General features: G+C 36.9%; 1 protein-coding gene and 1 long non-coding RNA gene across 2 annotated transcripts in view; both read right to left on the bottom strand.

Annotated features, from left to right (window-relative positions):
* Positions 1–13390, bottom strand: part of pbx4 (pre-B-cell leukemia transcription factor 4) — a gene marked incomplete at its 5' end in the record, with an annotated part of 73378 nt that overhangs the window by 41483 nt on the left and 18505 nt on the right.
* On the bottom strand, positions 5603–13292 carry LOC141381292 (uncharacterized). The gene is made up of 2 exons (XR_012401237.1): positions 10709–13292; positions 5603–9834 (listed from the first exon to the last, which is right to left on the bottom strand). It is a non-coding gene; the product is annotated as an uncharacterized lncRNA (long non-coding RNA).

Genomic DNA, 13390 nt, shown 5'->3' with positions numbered 1-13390 from the left:
TTTAACAATAGTTATAACCCATTTAAACATACAAGAATGTAGGGCTGTGCGATTTGGGGAAAATATCTTATTGCAATTTTTTTTGACCTTGTGATTTTGATTTGATTTGCGATTTAATTTTGTAGTCAAGCTTCAGCTCAATATTCTGTATCGTAGCTTCTCACTGCTAAAATGCAGTGAGTGTCAGTTAAAAAAAGAAAGTGAAAATATTAACTTAAACATTTATTTAAATCTGTTTTTAAATATTCAGAAACTAAACATTCATGTTTCTATAGAGCAAACAGTGAAACTCAAATTAGTGAGTGTAGCTTATTATACAACCAAAAATAATAATAAATATAAAAACACAGAGCACTCAGCAAACTAATACGGCTGATAAGATCCTTTCTGTAGCTTATATTGTCTAAAACAAATTAATTATCACAAACGCTACTAAAATATCATGACGTTAAACGTACATCTGTGGCACTTCAAAATGGCTGAAATAAGTGCAAGACGGAAGTATATATCTCCTATCCTGCATCTTTAGCGAAGTAGTGCGCTATGGCAATAGTTATCTCTCAAGCAGAGTTGCACCAGCTATTCGTATGTTCTTTCTTAAACTGAAAGGTAAAGTTCACACTAGGGACTTCGTAACTTCTAGCTAGTTTGTAACTAGCAAACCTCTCCATAAAGTTCTCCGTAAACTCATGCTTTAGTTCCATTGAATGACATAATATCCAATAAGGATTTAAATCGTTAAAGTGCTTTAAAATGCATCTGCAACTAATGCATTTATATATAACTGTTCTATGAAAATGAAAGGACAAATTATATTTTCTAGTACATTACTGATCTAGTACATTAGTAGTCACTACTGCTGACGTACATGCATCATGAGCAGTGCATGCACGCGAAATACACAAAGTTATCAAAAAATTTAACTTTTATTTGTGACTTTAAAACTATAATAATCCCATATTACCAATGTCCTGTTTTTTCTATAATAATAATTAGTCTATTAATGCTTCTGAAGCGGCAGATGCCATCATCTAACTAGTCCATGCTTTCCTGTTTGTTTTTTGTGGGCGTTCCGCATAGTTTGGTTGCACAATTCTGATTGGGTTGAAAGAAAGCCTGCACACTCAATTGCCTAGCAAGACTGTCACACACAGACGGCAGTCACGCAATGACTCCAGGTGGGGGAAATTAAATAATAGTTATTTCATATTGCAGCCTCTTGCGATTAGCTAAATCGCAACCTTTCAAATTGCGATAGCAATTCAATTTCGATTAATCACACAGCCCTACAAAAATGCTATTTTTTTCAAATTTTTTGTACTTTTTTATATCACTATTTCAGGTGTAAACAAGCAGAGCCTTCCTTTCAATTCTCGTCTTGTATCATCCGAGTGTGAAATGTAATTACGGTATGTGTTACTCAAAGGTTTATACGTAGGATAAGAGGTTTCCTCAGCTCAACAGCAACTACTATTAACAAGCCGTGTGTCTATCCTAACCTACATTATAGAGCGAGTCTGAATTAACACCTTCGCGTGAGACAAACAGATTATTGTAGCTTAACAAAAGGCCTATGCCTCAATCCAAATGGCATGAGGGGAAACTGGTAACTCCCTCCCCTCTGAAGAGTAAAACTCTGACAGATCACCGCTGCTCAAATCCCCTCTCCAGCGCTCCAGATTAGTCACAGACTGCAGCAAGGACCTCCACACTGGGATGGAAGCCTCCCATCAATTGTAATTAATCCTTAATTAGTCTGGATTAGGTGTTGGGCTCCGACTCTCTCCCAGCCTACCAAAGCCACGCCAGCTAATGTAATCCAGCTGAGGCCACATTTACATATCTTTAATTAAAGAGACATGGGCTTCTTTCAAACACTGCTCCCCAGACCAGCAGACTGAGGGATATCTCCATGAGTTTGACACGCACCACAGCGAAACGCGCAAATACGGGTGTCGCTCCTATTTTGAGGGCTTAATCCTGTTCGGCTGACAGAAAGTCAGGGTGTTTAAAAGAAGGAAAACGGAGTTCTGCTTCTAAAATTGACTGCTAGTAATCCACATTTAAAAATATGGATGAAACATAACTTTGTAACGAAGTGATACGCTTTTGTTGTTTTTCCAAAACTGAATTTAAGCCAATATTGATTTTCCATATACATCATATGCACAAAATTAAATGTCGATTCACATTGTGCTATCGTTCATTTCGCAGTCGGGCTTTCGACCTCGCAGGCTATCTTAATTCAGCTTTTCTATTATTCAGCCAAGGTCACGAGAGAAGTGCAAAGGCGGACGCACAAGTCTTATACTGTTTTATATAGGCTCTGTTCAGCAAAATGGACACCTCCAAACGGCATTAATAGTGTCACATACTGTATTTATAAGGTATAATTTTTCCAAGAATGTCATTTCCGTCTTAAAGTTATGACGTATTCGCAGCCACGAAGTCATACGTGAGCTGATCCACTGTTTGTTTACTAGCAAGAGAATGTGCGCCTGCCCGCCAATTATGTCAACTTTAGTAAACAATCCTGCATAGGCCATGAATAACAGCTAATAAAGTTGTAAAGTAAAACTGAACATGCGCAACAAAATCACATTTTACAGTGAATTATGACAAAAATTTGATGTTTTTTTTCCATAGTGAACAGTGTTGTGCAGGAAAATAAATGTTTACTGGGTAATGTTGTGCGATTTGGGGAAAATATTTTTTTTGACAGATCTTGTGATTTCGATTTGGGATTTAATTTTGTAGTCAAGCATCAGCTAAATAATCTATATCGTAACTTCTTACTGTTAAATGTAGATATTAACTTACTTAAACATTTACATTTATTTTTCAATATTCAGAAATGAAACATTAATTTTTCTCTAGAGCAAACAGTAAACTCAAATAAAATGACCTTACCTTTTTGTTAACAATTTGAACTTAAATTAGCCAGATAGTCAGGTTAGACAGGTAGCTTATTATAAAAACAAAAAGATAATAATTATAAAAATACAGAACACTCAGCAAACTAACATGGATGAAACAACTCTGAAATAGTTTTTTTGCTGTTGCTTGCTATTGGATTAAGTGTCACTGGCAAACTATTTGGGCATTATTCTGGTTTCACTTTTGTACATTAAATACTTTTGTTGGCAGTTCTGTTGTCAGTCTTTTGCTTACACCCTCACATTGTGAAATTACCACACTTTTTAAATGTTATTCCTTGTAAGTTTCGTGAAAGTTGCGACAAATACGCGTGTGCTTAGTCTACGACAGGAATTCCATTCTTGTACTCCACTGGAAAACCAAGACGTGACGTCAACCTCAACAATAAGCAGGGGGCATGAGAGTACTGCCATGAGAGTTTTGCGATACGTATCATGGTTGGTGTATCGCGATATTTCGGTTCGGTTTGTAATATCATTAAACCCCTAGGAAATCAGTTCAGTTGACTTTTTAGCAAAACACTTATCACTCAACTGTGCTCACTCAATTGGCAAGTAAGACACAGACGGCAGTCACACATTTGTTCTGGGAAGGGGAAATTAGTTTTATTAATTAATTTGAATAATATCATTATCATTTCATATCGCAGATTTTTGTGATAAGATAATCATAGCGTTTCAAATCGTGATTGCGATTCTATTTCGATTAATTGCATAGTCTGGGTCAGTATAACCACTCTAGCCTATATAACGTTGAATATAATCCAGGAAGGAATCTGATAATGACAAATTTCTCATTTTAACAGTGGAAAAAAAGATCTAATAATGTTGTCAATGACAAATGGCAAGCTTATGTCTCAAACATAATAATTCAGCTTCAGAATTATGAACAGTTGTATTCTGATGTTATCACTTTTCTGCGAATTAACAACCAGGACCAAGTCCACCATTGCAAGTCTATACAAAATTTAGTATTTTAACCAGCAGCAAACCTACACAGGTCTAATAAAATTATTGTTGTTTTACCATGTTTAAGAAATAACAACAACAGCTTACTCATATTAGCCTTTATTTTACATTTACAAAATCCTGAGAAAATAGTGATCTTGGTTTGAAGCGAAAAAAAACCAAACAAACTTATTTTAGTGATTCCCATTTTAGAAAGAAAAGTGCTGCCCTGTTCTGTAGTGTCATAAAATACATGGTTTACTGTGAAACTTTTTCATAATTTATGCTTGCGCAATCTTACATGCCACTATGGGGATGAAGACAATGAATATCCACATTGTGAGATAAAAAAGACAAAATTTCTTTATATTTATTTATAAAAGTATATATTTATTTATAAAATTATATATTTATATTTATTTATATAAATTTTATGTTGGAGCTGTAATCACTAGTTTTTGAAAAGTGTTTATTTTATTAATATTTCTCAGCTATTACTACAACTAAAAACTTGTTAAATATTGTTGTGGACAGTATGCAGACAAGATTTACAACCCTTGGTTAAAAAAAAAAAAAAAAAAAAAAAAAAAAAAATTCTCCACAGCCTTAGATACGTCAGCAAAAAAGTTATTCCAAAAGACATGCAAAGCATAAACTCATTACATTTTGATGAAATGAGAACATCACACACTGATGAATTGCACACAATAGGAACCAGGCACAATCACTTAGTAAATGGGGTCAATTGAGATTCCATGTCATCCTTAAATTGCATTTTCCAATAAATTACACAATTAGAGCGGAGGAAGTACTCAGCTCTAAAGGCCTGGACGGGTTTTAAACATTTCCTCGCATTCAAAAGAGCGGCATGCAATTTTTGCTTGTCCGGTCCTGAGAAAACACTCAATTCCTCAAGGAGCCACGTAATGAGAGGAAAGATGCTCGGCCCACACAGCATCAGGATGAAGCTGGGGTGACGCTCTTCCCCCCACCATTCTGGACCTTGTGATGGGGGAGAAGGTGGGGGGTGCCTGTCAGGGCCAGGGGTCTGTGTGATATTAGCCGTCTGCCAATCCGGCGTGGGGAATGGACACAGAGTAATTACTGCTGCTCTTACTGCCTCATCAATCTCTCTCTATCGCTGTCTCTCTCTCTCCCCTCTCCCCCCTTCACACTCTATCTTTCTCACTCCTGAAACAGAGGAGAGAAAAACAGATTGAGTGACAGAGCACCACACAAGAAATGGCGAATGAAATAAGGCCACTGCCAAATGATGATGTTTGAGAAGCTAGTTTTATACATGCCGCTGCTGTGTGGATCTAAAAAAGAGGCCGTTTTGTAGTTTTTTCTGAGGCCAGGCTGAACAAATTAGTCACAGTGATTTGTAATGGTAAAGCACCTGATATACTCAAGCGCAAGGAAAGAACTGCTATGATGTCATTTGAAACAAAATCAGGACAAAAGCAAACTTCGCAGAAACATACAAACACTCAATGGTTCATGACTGCTACATAAGAGGTAGGTGTGGCTCTGAGGCTCCGCCTTTTTTGACTAGGAAATGTTCTCTGGTTCATTTCTTCTAATGTTTTCTAAACTGGCGATTTCTCATGGCCGTGAGTTCAGTTTAATGTATATTTTGCTATATAAATGATTTTTTTATTTACATAAATGCTGCCCTTAGCCTTGTGGGTGGAGTCTAGATTTTTTGAGAGTGTTCATTTTTGTGTAATGTAATAATGTGTAATGTGTGTATTTATATAGAGCATTTAACATCTATGACTATACACCCAAATGTTTGTGTTTGTTTCCTGACGATTGTAAAAAAATAAATAAAGAAAAATTGAAAACAAAACAAAAAAAAACAGGAATATTTGTATGAGCGTGGATCACTGCTTCCTGTATTATGGCTGATTTATACGTCTGTGTCAAGCCTCTTCTCCGGCACAGCCTTTGCACAGTTGCATAGCCCTTGCAGTGGATTACGTCGACACTGATGTCCACCTCTCAAAAACTGTAATGTCTCAAGCTCCATGATTGGTCGACTTGGTAGCTGTGACCAGTGTGGGTGGGACCAAGAGCCGCGCAAACCGGTTGTAGCGAGCGTTTACATGTGTCGAGTCCCATGAAGTAGCTCTAGATGAAAACCTTTGTGTTGTGTTTACCTTATGATTAAAGTTGTTGCACATCCAACAGTTCCCACCTCTGAATGAGCGAGTTGTAGCTACTTGTAGAATTCAGAAAAATTAAAAACCCATGAAGAGACACAACACTGAGGAACTAAAAACATACAGCCAACTAGCGTTTCAGAAATGTTATTGCAGAGCAAAGCAAACAGCATTCTGAAGCTTAAATGCATGACTATGTGCAAGGTAGGAGCCGTGGGTCACGTCGATCACACGTTGCAGGAGCATAAATCAGCCTTCAGCAAAGTAACAGATCAAAGTACCAAATAAAAAACTTAGTACTGCAAGAGTGCAACGCAAACTGTGTTGTCAAAATGAGTATTTAAATGATTTATTTTGACAAGTGAGGCCCGTGCTTTAAGTTTCCATGTGTACATATGACAACAGCTTTTCTCACATACAACAGTGAAATGTTGATGTGACTCAAATCAGCTTTGAACATTTCATAATTATGCCCTCATTAATAAAACGGCAAAAACTGACAACATCAGGAGCATCACACATGCTTTAGTATGGGTAAAATAAGTTAAACATTCATTCACAAAGACACAAAGAAGATGTAAAGATCGCAGACCTCATATTTAACTCTTGTGGTTTGAAAGATAATTGACCATGTCTTGTTTCATATTTTATTTTCTTGATTCAAAATGTTATAAATGTCCATGACATTGCACGTTACGTTACACAGTACATTCTGTTTTTACGAACCTGACCTATAACAATATGCCACCTCTAAGGTATCTCAAACTTCTTTTCAACCCTAAATGAAAAAAAAATGTAAAAGAAATAAACTTAACCGTAAGGCTGAGTATCTATTACAGTTTAAGTAGTAAAAACACACTCCGCTGGCTCCTTTTCCTTACAGGCCTGCAGGCTCAGCCTCGTAAAATGAGTCTGAGATTTCCAACAACTCATAAAATTTTACAAGAAGGTTCAAATTAAGGTCTTTCAAAAATGAATGATAATTAAAAAGCCTTAATTAGGTCCGTGACCGCGCAGTCTGTGAAACCACAGTTGTTGAGTTCATACAGGTTGGTTATAAACATGGACTTGAGCCCATTTTTCAGAACCAAATAAGCTTGCTGGGGAACAACATTCATCTGCATGGAAACCATCAACAAGTTTTACAATGATCTGCAGGTGATGGCTTGATGGGAAAGTTTTCCAGTGCTTAGAAAAGCATTTGTTAGTGCCAAATCGTTTGAGCACTCTAAATCATTTGCTGCTTAAACCGCAAGGATGCAGATAATAAAACTTCACCTGATATTTCTTAGCAATGCCACATACCGAACATTAAAAGTTAGCACATCTAAGCAGTAGCCAAAATGGACAATTTCATGGAAACTGAAAAAATAAAAATTACTGACAATGCACTCCAAGACAAGAAATCACTTCTTCAGTACACCATCAGGACATTTTGTGCTTTTAAAGCCCCTTCAAGTGGGTTTTATAAACCATTAAACAATTTTAAAAAACAAGCTCAGACATTAACAATGAGATTCATATTTAATTCATGCAGCACTGGGTTTATTTGAGGCCACAGAATTCTTAGCCCTGCCAAATCATGTAGTCGTTTCTGGGATTTTAAGAGCAGAAATGCACCATGAGTAAAGTTAACCTGGCCGGTTCTTCTGGTAGGTACTCTACAAACATCACATGACTTCAATATTAGCAAAGGAGTGATCAGCTACAGTAAAGCCATCAGATTTAACCACCAAACCTCCTGAAACATGAATTCAAGACGTCTATGCTTTTAAAACTGAATATTTTTGTTCCATGTCCATCACAGATGTACATGTAGTCACAAAATTAAATCAGTGTCTTGTGTGACACTGATTTAATTTAAAGTACATTTTTCAGTCATCATGTAGTGTGTTTTCTTCCACCTCATTTGTTATGATAGGTGTTCCTTTTAAGTTCTGAGCTTAAAACTACATCCACACAGCAATGATCCAGTTTATTTTTTGTTCTGCATATTTGAAATGTTCAAGAAATGCCTGCTTCCCCATGGAAAAAAAAAAACTGGATTTAGATGCCGTAATATGCATGCCACACTTATATGTGGCAGTGTAAACAAACACAGATGCAGGACGCACTAAAATCAAAAAAGGCAGTGAGCATGTGGATGAAGTCCTTCTTCAATGCGCTGATTACAGGCAAACACAAGATGATGGCGAACGCATGTAAATCTAAAAATATCTGTCATGTGTAATTGTTAATGCGTTTCCTTTGGTCGTCCAGTTGATACAAAATTAGCAGGTTTTGTTGTAATGCTGCTAATGCACTTAGCAGCACACACCTGCAGTACAAACACACATCTCTGATAAATATGCTGTTGTTTTTTATGTTTGTTACATGCAGGCTTGCTTTCTGATCACATGCTTGTGTGACATCATCGATTTTAAAGGACAGCATTCTGCCCATTCATATGGCTACGCACTGGGCTGAATTTAGAAATTTTTACAATCCATAACCAGTGGTCTAAGGTAACTAATTACAAAAACTCAAACTACTGTAATAGTAAATTACACTTCATGTGCTTTTACTTTCTTTTGAGTAAATTTTTAGTGCTTTCCTTCAATCTGCAGTCACTTATTTATATTTCTAGTCTATGGGGATTACAAAAATTAGTCTTGTGTCCAAGAAAGTGTCCAAAAAGATGAGAAGATGTCCATAATCTTTACACACAATGATTTGATGTCATGATTGGACATCACAATAACCTTGTCCTTAGATGCTAGTTAGACATTGAATTCTGGTCACATGACATAACCTAAATCTAAACTAATATTAAAGTCTTATGACGTTGTGTGCCTGCTAGGCAATAACTCGATGCACTACAGAATGTTACGTTTAAACACACATGCACAAATTACATGTAAATGCATAAGCTTTTTACAGAGTAATACTCACTACTGACAACTCAAATACTTTTGAAAGGTCTTTTTACGCGTAATTTGAGTAATATTTACAACAGATACTTTAACTCTACTTGCAATATATTTTGGGGCAAGTAATAGTACTCTTACCTAAGTTTGATTTTTCAGTACTCTTTCCACCATGGTCCAGAACTTATTTATCACAACACTGGTTGTCATGATGTGGATAAAAAGCCAAAACTATATAATTTCTTTTTAGATTGACTTAAATCACATGCTGTCTGGATGTGACCTATGATTGCTTTTATTGGACTGATTTGAAAGTTGGATTGGATAAAAGTGTGTGTCAAATAGAAATTTTAATGTTTCCAAAGTTGCTTTGATAAAGAATGTCTGCTAAACACAATGTAAATGAACTAAATGTCTCTTCATATTAGAAACTAGGTGATAATGATAAGTTCTGGGCTTTTTTTACTCTATATTGATCTAAGAGCCAATGGCACTGCAGAAATGTACAACAATCTAAATCTAGAAGTGTGTTGATTTTGGAGATGCAACAAATTTCTGGCCACCAAAAAATATTGGCAACCGAAAACAAGTTATGCTATTTAATGGACAAACTCATTTTTGTGGCTTCGGTCATTGTTGAGGTACTCGTTTAAATCTAGAAGAATTAACAAATGTTATTAGAAATAGATTTCATTATTGTTCAATATGGAAAATAATTAATCAAAATAGCAATTTTGCCATATCGCCCAGCACTATTGTAAACTGTTATGTTTGTCAAAATTAAAATATTCCCACATAATCAAATATTTTAATGCATTAACTGATAATTTAACTCCTATTTTAAATAATTAAAAACTTCTTGCTGCAAATGGATTTGTCCTAGCTGTTTAAAAAATGTTAAAACATTTAAATTGACTTTTAATAATTTAGTACATGAAACAATTTTTGTACTATACTGTATAATTGAAAGAGTTGAATGACTTTACATTAAGTCAACTTTCATGCAACCTTGACTAGTCCGTTGTGTCATTAATAAAGCACAAGATGCAAATGTTACACAACGTGCCACAATTTGCAGTTTATGCAGAAAAAATACATACACATGATGTCTGACAGCACATAACACTGTCTAATGACAACCGTTAGGACTATGTTGTTTTGGGTTGTGTTTTTGTATCTTATTGTCTGTTGTAGGTCGGGATGTGACTTCAGTGCACCTAATTATATAGTCAATGCTCTTATTTAAAAGGTGCGAGAGTTCATCTAGGCCACTGTTCCTTCATTGTTTGGGCAGTTGGCCAGAGCTGTGTTTCAATGTAAGTGTTACGTTTTGTTTTGCATCCACACACTAAAGGCTGATTTATACTTCTGCGTCAAACGCAGGCGTATGCTACGGCGCTGACGCATAGCCCTTCGCTGTGGCCGTCGCTGACGTGCACCTCTCAAAAAAAGTAACTACACGATGCAAGACGTGTAGCGTAAGCTCTGTGATTGGTCGGCTTCGTAGCGCTGACGAGTCTGGGCGGGACCGAGAGCCGCGTGAATGGCGCGAGCGATTGTTTACAAGTGTGGAGTCCCGTGAAGGAGCTCCGGATGGAAAGTTTTGTTTTGTGTTTACCTCATAGTTAAAGTTGTTGCACGTCCGCCGGTTCCTGCCCCAAAATGAGCGAGTTTGAGCCACTTGTACATCCCGGAAGTGTTCAGGAAAAGCAAAAAAGCAGAGAAGAAACTCGACACAGAGGAACATTTACACCTCACTGCCAACTAGCGTTTCGGAAGTGTTAATGCAGACCGACAGAGACAGCGCGCAGAAGTATAAATGCACAGCCACGCACGATGCATGCGCCGTGGGTTACGCCGGTCACCTGACGCAGAAGTATAAATCAGGCTTAACACTGACAACACTTACCGCATTCATTCACTTGCCTTTTACACTGTTTGAACTTACAGAAACTGATGTTTTAATTGTTGTTTTCATTTGTGTTAGAATAAATATTATGTTTGACTTTATTTTGCCATGTTGTGTCCTTTAATGTTACATATTTGAGCCATGTGTAACACACCAATGACTAATTTTTGTGCAAAACAAATGCATCGTGTTCATTCAAGTAACACCAAATCATTAGCATGGGCTAATAGAGCACCGGCTAATTTAGTCAACACGTCGATAACTACACCATTTACTAAGTTAACAAAAACAAATATTTTGTGTGCAAAAGTAAACCTACTCAGTCAGTGTCTGGCTCAAGCGCATATTTTACCACTATGATAGTACGGGCCAAAAACCTACACAAAATCTTGTCCCAAGTCGAGGCTTTTTCGCAGTTAATTTCTAATCTTAGTTATCAGATATTTCCTCATCTTCACCATATCCATCTAGAATGATAATAACACATACTTTGAAGTTTCCACACCAACGTGGCTGCACACTTCACTGTTTCAGCAAGCTTCACGGTTCATTCACAAAATATGCCAGCGTCTACGCTACGCAGAGAACAACAACCAATCACATTACTTTTTCAGTGTTCCATTAACGCGACTGGATACCATCTGCTCAAGGGTATTTGCGTGTAGTGATCTAACTGGTTGACACCTGTTTAAAGTTCACTCTAAGTTCATGCAAATCATTGAGGCGGACATAAGAAAAACACCAATTTAATTTCAATTATCCGGTGGGCAGTTTCGATCTATGAACCTAATTTTATTTCTTTTTTTTAAAAAAACCAAACCTTGTTAATAAATTATTGTGAGGGATAATGAAATTCATTGTGAGTGAAACACCGCATTTTGACACTTATTTGACCATTAAAGCACTCTCATTAAGATGACTTTAGATTTGTGTGCTCTGTTCGTCTCTGAGGCCGAGCGCACACACACAACAGCATGCGACCTCTCTCACATTTTAAAAACATGAATGATTCGAATGTACATCAATAAACGATGCAAAAAACAAAAACAAAAAAAAAACACAATTTTCAAGAGAAACTGAGATTTGCAGAGAAATGTGTACAACTGGAAAGGGGATGGTATATGATGCAATACTAGTTTAATCTTGATTAATGCATAATTGTTAGAAGCCAAAATTTAAATCGAATTTTCGATTAATTGCACAGCCCTTGTCACTGCATCCCAAACAGCTAAAACAATACATCTAAAGCAATCTCCACTATGCTGAGCAAGAACGCTTCTCTACCTGTTAAACTGAACAATTGCATCAGACGACGCAAGCGTGCTCAGGCTCGGAAGGCAAAATGCAGTGTGAGTGCAGACCGCCGGGGAAGAGAGGAGGGGGGCCAATCGCACTTTAGCGCAGTTCAAGGCAACTGTACCTAGTGTAAGTATGCGCTTAAAAAAATACTATTCTGATTTAATAAAAGTCTAAAAAAAATTCACTTGAGTGAAAACCTAAGGTCGAACATTAGCCAGAACTTTAAAATGCTTTAATATTCTCCTGAGGTTTGAGAACATGTTGATATTATCTACATTAAAAGAGATAGTTAACACCAAAATTACCATTTACTCACCATTTACTCACAAGTGGTTACAAACATACAAGCTTCCTTTTTCTGTTGAACACAAAAGAATATACTTCGAAAAAAGTTGAAAGGCACCGACTTCCATAGTAGGAAAAACAAATACTACGGAAGTCAGTGGTTACAGATTTTTAGCTTTCTTCAAAATATCTTTTCTGAAAACCCAGGTTTGGTAAACTTTAGGTTTGAAACAAGAAAAGGGCAAGTAAAGGACAAACTTCAAAATTTTAAAGTGAACTATCCCTTTAACTTGATCCAAGCAGTACTTGTTCCACTCAAGGACATCTACCGTAGTCTCTGGAGATAAACTTTTACTGTGCATCTATTTCAATCTAATATCCAGATGACAATAAAGGAGGGAGATCATGTTCATGTTTTTTAACCAACTGCCCAAAATAATAGTAGTAATATTGGCCGAGCTTCATTTACAATTCAAAAACCTGTAAAAACAGCCAGCACAAAAGGCATGTGACCTCTGCGATGAGCTGGGCAGCCAGAACAAAAAGTCAGGGTTGCTGAAGAGGGTGAGAATCAACTTGCTGCAACCATTTTAAGTCGATGGGGGAGGGGGTCAAGACCGAAGAGACAATCGCCTCGGAAACCTCATTTCTCTCTTAATTTGTTTCTAAGGAGATTAATGAACAAATCTTACATTTCACGCACATGAAGTTCATGTTAAACAGATGGGGATGATGCAGGGAGGGGGGTGTTATAGTGACTTGCATTTGAGCAGAACATTTCCTTAACAATAAAAAACAATCTTCCCAACTGCAGCAGCACTCGGAGGAATTCAATGCCCCTCCCCCACTCTTCCCTAACCCTCCCCTCCACCTCCATTACCATATCAAAGCCCCGAGTTCAGAGCAAGACTTCTCTTTCAAGAATGGAAGCAAGGCATCAGG

Source organism: Danio rerio, chromosome 3 (assembly GCF_049306965.1).
Source record: "Danio rerio strain Tuebingen ecotype United States chromosome 3, GRCz12tu, whole genome shotgun sequence".
In the NCBI taxonomy this organism is placed as follows: Eukaryota; Metazoa; Chordata; class Actinopteri; order Cypriniformes; family Danionidae; genus Danio; species Danio rerio.
This window is presented reverse-complemented; position numbering and strand designations above follow the sequence as displayed.